The sequence below is a fragment of the Gallus gallus genome, chromosome 1 (assembly GCF_016699485.2).
Source record: "Gallus gallus isolate bGalGal1 chromosome 1, bGalGal1.mat.broiler.GRCg7b, whole genome shotgun sequence".
NCBI lineage: Eukaryota > Metazoa > Chordata > Aves > Galliformes > Phasianidae > Gallus > Gallus gallus.
In genome coordinates this window covers 73,893,806-73,900,977 of record NC_052532.1, presented here as the reverse complement: position 1 = coordinate 73,900,977, position 7,172 = coordinate 73,893,806, and the positions used below count along the sequence as shown (strand labels likewise).

At 42.9% G+C, this 7,172-nt stretch overlaps 1 long non-coding RNA gene across 1 annotated transcript in view; it reads right to left on the bottom strand.

The window, feature by feature from the left end:
* Positions 1-989: 989 nt before the first annotated feature.
* LOC101748699 overlaps positions 990-7,172 on the bottom strand; it is a 28,849-nt gene continuing 22,666 nt past the window's right edge. Inside the window, exons 4-5 of the long non-coding RNA XR_005845117.1 lie at positions 6,245-6,442; positions 990-5,246 (exon numbers count right to left, since the gene is read on the bottom strand). This is a non-coding gene — a long non-coding RNA (uncharacterized LOC101748699). The remainder of the gene's footprint in view (positions 5,247-6,244; positions 6,443-7,172) is intronic.

Here is a 7,172-nt window from a genome sequence, read left to right as displayed (position 1 = left end):
CTACTAGCTTAATGTGGCCCAGGAAAGCCAAGAAGTTGGACACCCATGGAGTAATGAAATGAAGCTGCTGGGATCCAGATTAAAACACAAAGAAGGAGGTGGTCCTTCATACAAAGAGAAGCAGTTCTGGGGAGCTTGACAAAGGATGATGCAGATGCAAAATTTCACGTGGAAATAAGGGAAGACTTGGTAAACGCTAGTAGGAAAGAGTGATTGATGATTGCTAAATAAATTAAAAAAAACAAACATCAGATTCAGTAGTCCCCAAAATGGAGAAATTAGTAGAATCATAGGCTCACAAGGTTGGAAAGGACCTACAAGATCATCTAGTCCAACCATCCTCCTATCGCCATTACTACCACAAGCTACTAAACAGTACCTCGGAGCGCCTCATCCAGAATCCTCTTGAACGCTGCCAGGGACGGTGACTTCACCACCTCCATAGGCAGGCCATTACAGGACCTGACCACTCTCTGAGAGAAAGAGTTTTTTCTTACGTCTAATCTAAATGTCCTCTGGCGCAACTTGTGGCTGTTTCCTCAGGTCCTGTTTGTTGCCTGGGAGAAGAGGCTGAGCCCCTCCTCGTCACAGCCTCCCTTCAGGAAGTTGTAGAGTGCAATGAAGTTTCCTCTGAGCCTCCTCTTTTCCAGACTAAACAATCCCAGCCCCCTCAGCCTCTCCTCATAAGACTTATGCTCCAGAGCCCTCACCAGTTTCTTTGCCCTTCTCTGGACACGTTCCAGAGCCTTGATGTCTTTCTTGTAGTAAGGGGCCCAAAACTGAACACAATACTCGAGGTGCTGCCTCACCAGTGCTGAGTACAGTGGATGATTACCTCCCTGCTCCTGCTGGCCACGCTATTTCTAATGCAGGCCAGGATGGCACTGGCTCTCTTGGCCACCTGGGCAAACTGTCAGCTCATGTTCAGCTGAGCATCAACCAGCACCTCCAGATCCCTTTCCTCTTCACAGTCATCCAGCCACTCTGTCCCAAGTGTTATATGGGGTTATTGTGGCCAAAGTGCAGAACCCAGCACTTGGCCTTGTTGAACCTCATCCCATTCACCTCAGCCCAGCGATCCAGTTTATCTAGATCCCTCTGAAGGGCCTCCCTGCCCTCAGGCTGAGTGATACTGCTTCCCTACTTGTTATTATCTGCAAACTTAACGAGGATACACTCAATCCCCTCATCTAGGTCATCAATAAAGCTATTAAATAAGATGGGCCCCAGTACCAACCCCTGGGGGACACCACTTGTAATGGGTCGCCAGCTGGACTTAACTCCGTTAACTACTACCCACTGGGTATGGCCCTCTTGCCAGTTCCTTACCCAAAGAAGGGTATACCTGTCTAGGCCACGGGCAGCCAGTTTCCCCAGGAGAATACTGTGAGAAACGATGTCAATGGTGCTGCTGAAGTCAAGGTAGACTACATCAACAGCCTTTCCCTTGTCTACCAGTCTGGTCACCTGGTCATAGAAGGAGATGAGGTTGGTCAAGCACAAGCTACCTTTCATGAACCTGTGCTGGCTGGGCCTGATTCCCTGTACGCCACGTGCCGTGTGTTCTCACCCAAGATGATTTGCTCCATAACTTTCCCTGGTACCGAGGTCAGGCTAACAGGCCTGTAGTTCCCTGGATCCTCCTTACAGCCCTTCTTGTGATTCCCATCTACATCAGAAAGCCTCCGATCCTCTGGGACCTCTCCAGATAACCAGGAGCGCTGGTAGATGGCAGAAAGCAGCTCAGCAATCACCTCTGCCAACTCTCTCAGCACCCTAGGATGGAGTCTGTCTGGTCCCATGGACTTGTGACAGTTCAGATGGAGGAGGAGCTCTCTGTCTCCACCTGAATCACTGGGAGTGTATTCTGCGTACCATCCCAGTGCCCTGGGGATAACTGATCTGACTATTAAAGGCAGATGTAAAGAAGCTGTAGAAGAGTGATGGAAAGTGTTGTATCAGTTCTGCTCATGTTTTTCTTTGAGAGCCTGGTTGTGGTCATTTCTGCCCCTTGATCTCAGACAGTGCAGACATTATTAGGGTTACTCCCACGAAAGCTGACTCTCATCTGTAACTCACAGTTATGTATCAAGTCCAGTCTTAAACCTAGGTGCAAATTCGGAATAAATCAACTGGAACATTGGAAAAAAAAAACAAAAACAAAAACAAAACAAACAAACAAACAAACAAACAAAACAAGGCAAAAAGATCTAATCTGCTGTAACCACGTCCATGATGTTAGCAAAATATTTCAGCCACAGTGCAAGAGCAAGGTCATTGAGAATAGTCAGGTCTTCCTCTGGTCTAACTTAACTCCACTAACATGCAATAATTCTGTGAAAAGATAAAATGACAATCAGTCCTGTATAACTACTGCAAGCTACTTATTCTTCAGATGTACTAATAATAATGCAAAAGATGGGCAGAAAATATAGATCTAGACCATTTGCATAGGATTTTCTTGCTCTTTTAAAGGGGAAAAAAATCATATTCCATTCCCCAGACATGATAAGCCAGTGTAACTGGAATGTTTATCTCTGAACAGAGCAGGCAATCTGCCTGCTTATGGATTCTTTTTTTAAGTCACTTTTTCAGTACCACCTCCTGAGAGCACACAAGCAGGCAATCCCAAAACGTTGGAAGTCAAGCAGATGGGGCAGAAGGCTGGCTTTGACTGAACATGGATCTTCTAGAGTTTAGGCAGAAAAGAAATTTTATTATCACTGGAAGTAAGGTCAGGCAATATGGGAAGACTAATGGGATGCTGTTTGCCTTTGTAGAGAGAAAATCTGTGTGGCCAAGGCTCAGTTAGAGTTGAAGCTGGTCAATGTAGTGTGGGATAATAAAAAGGGATTTTTTTTTTTTTAATACGTTAACAACAAAAGAAGGAGAAGAGAGAATATGGGTTCATTACCTGTTGAAAATGGTCATCTTGCAAATAGGGACATAGACAAAGCAGAGACATTTAACCCTCATGACGTGCTCTGGCACTCCAGGTGCCCTGAGTTAGAAGACTGTGACTGACGTGACTATCAGCTCCCAGCCAAACCAGAAATTGTGTGGAATTTGCTGCACCACCTGGATGCATGGGACCTGATGAGTATTCATACTTATCCCAGGGTACTCAGAAAACTGGCTGATACCATTGTGAAACCTCCCTCAATTATTTTTCAATAATCAAGCTGGAGAGATCACAGCTGTCTGGAAACTGGCAACCACTGTTCCAGTTTTAAAGATGGGCAAGAAAGAAGACCCTGGTAATTAAAGGCCAGTCAGTCTCACTTCAGTACACGGTAAATTTATGGAGAAAATTATGCTAGGATTTACTGAAAAACACCTCAAGGACAATGCAGTCATTGGTCACAGCCAATGTTTTCCATTTAATGTTTTCATAAATTACTTGAATGTAAGACTGGAAGGTGTTTTGAGCAAGTTTACTGATAATACTAAATTGGGAGGAGCTGTTGATACCATTGAGAGTGGAGAGGCCTTGAAGAGACATCCAGACTAATTTGAGAACTGGGCAATCACCAATTGTACGAAGTGTAACGAGTAAGTGCCAGATTCTCTACCTGGGAAGGGGCAACCCTGGCTATACATACAGACTGAGGGATGAGACACTGGAAGGCAACCCTGCTGAAAGGAATCTGGGGGTCTTGGTCAGCAGCAAGTTGACCATGAGTCAGTTGCGTGCCCAGATATCCAGGAAAGCCAACGATCTCCTGAGGTGCATCAAGTATAGCACTGCCAGCCCGTCAAAGGAAGTGATTGTCCCATGCTACATTGCACTGGTGTGGCCTCACCTTGAGTACTGTGAGCAGTTTTGGGCACCACAGTACAAAAAAGAACATAAAACTATTAGAGAGTGTCCAAAGGAGGGTTACAAATATAGTGAAGGGTTTGGAGGGAAGGACACGTGAGGAGTGGCTGAAGTCCCTTGGTTTATTCAGCCTAGAGACTGAGGGAAGACCTCATTGCGGACTACAGCTTCCTCATGATGGAGTGTGGAAGGACAGGTACTGATCTCCTTTCTCTGCTGACCAGTTATAGAACCCTAGGGAATGGCATGAAGCTAGAAAAGAGAAGGTTCAGGATGGATATCTGGAAAAGGTTCTTCACTGAAAGTAGTTGGACACTGGAACAGATTCCCCTCAGACAAGCTTACTGGAGTTCAAGAAGCATCTGGATAATGCTTTTAGATGTATGATATTTTATGATTCTGTGATTTTGTGTATATTAATAGTTCCTAATTAACCAGGCCTTTTCCCAAGTAGCAATTTGCATGGTCAGAGGAATATTTTCCTTGCTTATTAATATAAAAATTCACCCTTTACAGTGTGTTACAATGCTGATCATTTCAATTGACTTTGTATTTAGTGGTTTAAGTTGTGTCACATACCATGATCTCTGTTACTCTTGCAATCAATAAACCCGCCCAGTGCCCCTGCTGTCATCAAGGTTAGCTAGCCTGTGGAAGAAGAAAATGATCAGGTAAAACTTGTTTTGCTATGAATACTTGATTTTTCTCTCCTGGTATGAAATTGTGAATTTTCTTTCAGAAGAAAATCAGTATATGCATGAAGATTTTCTGGAACTCTGTGTGCCCTGGCCAGGGAAACAGTGCTCTATGATAACAGTGTGCATCTCATGAGTTAGGTGGGGTGAAGGAGCACCTTGTGCTATTAATGGAGAGCCCAGAAGGAGGGTGACTTTACCTTGTTTTTGGGGAATCACTCCACCCGTGATGTGAGTCTGGCATGGTAATGTAAGGGAGAGAGGGAGGTATCACTGCTTATGATGTTGCTGGTGATGTGATGGTATTTGGTGTCAGTGTTGTGAAAAATCCAGACTATAGCATCTATGACTGTAGCTCATACAGACAAGAGTGAGATGCAGCATGGCCCATAGCAGTAGTTTGAAGTCTAAGAATACCTCTCTTGGAGTAGAAAAAGGAGAAGCATGAATACTTCATCTGTGTTTTCTTTGGGGATGAAGACTTCACTGGTCTATTGTGGGTGGATAATTACACCTTTTGTTTGTTTCAGAACAAAGCTGAGGAGGAAGAATGAGCAACATATCCATGAGGAGGACCTTTGAAAAGTTGCTCCTAACAACAGACTTATTGAAACCAACTATAAGTAAGAGTAGTAAAAGTCTTTGTGCTTGGCTTTGGTGATATAATGTCTCCTGCATGAGCTGAGAAGGCCTTCATCTTCTTGTCCAGCAGAGGTACATAACAAGACGCTCTGGAAAAGAAACACACTTTTATAGAAAATGACACCAGATCAAAATTAATGTGATTTAAAATTTTGGGTTTGGTTGTTTGTTTATTTTTTCTTTTTTGAGACCTGTGGATTTTGTAGCCAGACTCTAGAGTACGAGAAGAAGAGTTTCTGCCATAAAACTGCAGCACATGTTAGGCAATGTAACAGCACTACATTCACCATTAATTGAGGGACTTTTCCCTTGGGAACACTTCTAAACTCAGTGAATAACTGCCTAAAATGGGCTCTCCTTTGGGACATAGCCTTGTGAATTTGAGGGCCAGATCCTCACTGGCTGTAATAGGGCTTCATTTTAAAGATGGAACCTGCTTTGGTTTACATCACCAGAAGATCTCGTCTAAGACATGCTGTTGTATCAAATGAGGAGAACCCAGCTTAGTTCTTCTGTGGCTCAGTTATTGTTATTGAGGGTGGAGGGGATGGAAACAAAAGGGAGGATGTGTATTTATCTCAGCTACGTTAGAAACATGGCAAGCTCATTAAACAATTTAAATACATTTTCTATGGTTTAGGAATGGTGTTGATTACACTAAACAAGGCACTAATCTGTAAGACAGATGAGGAAAGGAAGCTTGGACAACTGCCAATTTTGATGAACTCTTTGGAGACTAATGATGACAGGTCTTCAGAATAACTATATGAGAAAGCATCCTGCAGGGCAATGCAGCGATTGGGGTAGCTGGTGAATGTATGTGGGTATGGACTGTTACTTGTACTTCAGGGTATTTTGGATTTTAATCATGCTAAACTACTAAGTAATCTGGCCTAGTTTAAACACAGAGGGTAGGGTGCAGCAGGAGGAAATACAGATATGAGACAGAGAAAGGTAATACAGATACGCTAGTTCTGCTTGTGCCTATACTAACTAGTTCATTGAGCTAGGGTAGCACTGCAGTAATGTTAGCAGGAGTAGCATTACTTTATTTGAAAAGGAAGAAGGCAAGCTTGTATCTTCTCACCTTTTCTTGGCTGTGTCTGCTGTGGCCTGTCTTGGATCTATTTTCTGCTGTTTTGATTCCTTTTCCCTGGAAAATGCGACTGCATCAGGAAACCTTTCACTTCTTTGCAACAGCATTGATGTTCAAGGCACAGGACAGCAGAGGTTCGTCTTCAGTCTTCAGGTTCGTACCCAGTCTTCATTTTCTTTTCATTCTTCCCTGTAAGAGAAGAGGATGCACTTTGGTGGTGTAGTGTACAGCATTTGGAGTGATTTTAAAGGTGGATTCTGAGCCATAGGTGACATCTAGGCTACTAAATTAAACTGAATAATCCTGGACACTAGAACCAAGTCATCTCAATGATCTCTAATGTGTATTTTGCATATAACAAGTAGTTCTCTGCTAATAATTTAGGGTCCATGTCTTTGTGCCTGGGAATTAGAAGAATCTTTATAAGCAGTTTGTATGAGGCGAGACACTTGTGGCAGGTCTAAATCTTCTATCTCCATAGCATATATTTATGTCTGCTGGCTAAAATATAATGGCTTTTGGAGCTTCATAAATCTTAATGTGAACCTTTCTTAGAGAATACAGATATTTTGGTTAACTTGAATTTCATGTTGTAGAATCCTCTACTGAAGCATGATTTAAAATATATATATATATATCATCTTCCACCTTCTGAAGGAAAAAATGAGGTCTAATCAGATGCTCTTGCTTGAGTTCTCTTGACAAGCCTACAAGGGACAAAACTGGTGTGACAGCTGTAGTATTAATAATAACAATACACAGGTAAGTTCCAGCTGCTGAGAGAGTACTTATCACACTTATAAGAGAGTTGTAAGAAACCCACTTCAGGAGTTGGTATTCTCTGTTGCTTATCTGCTCTTTATTCAACTCTGAGTCACCTTGAAATCAGAGGCTAATAGAAGTTTTAAAGGGATTGGAC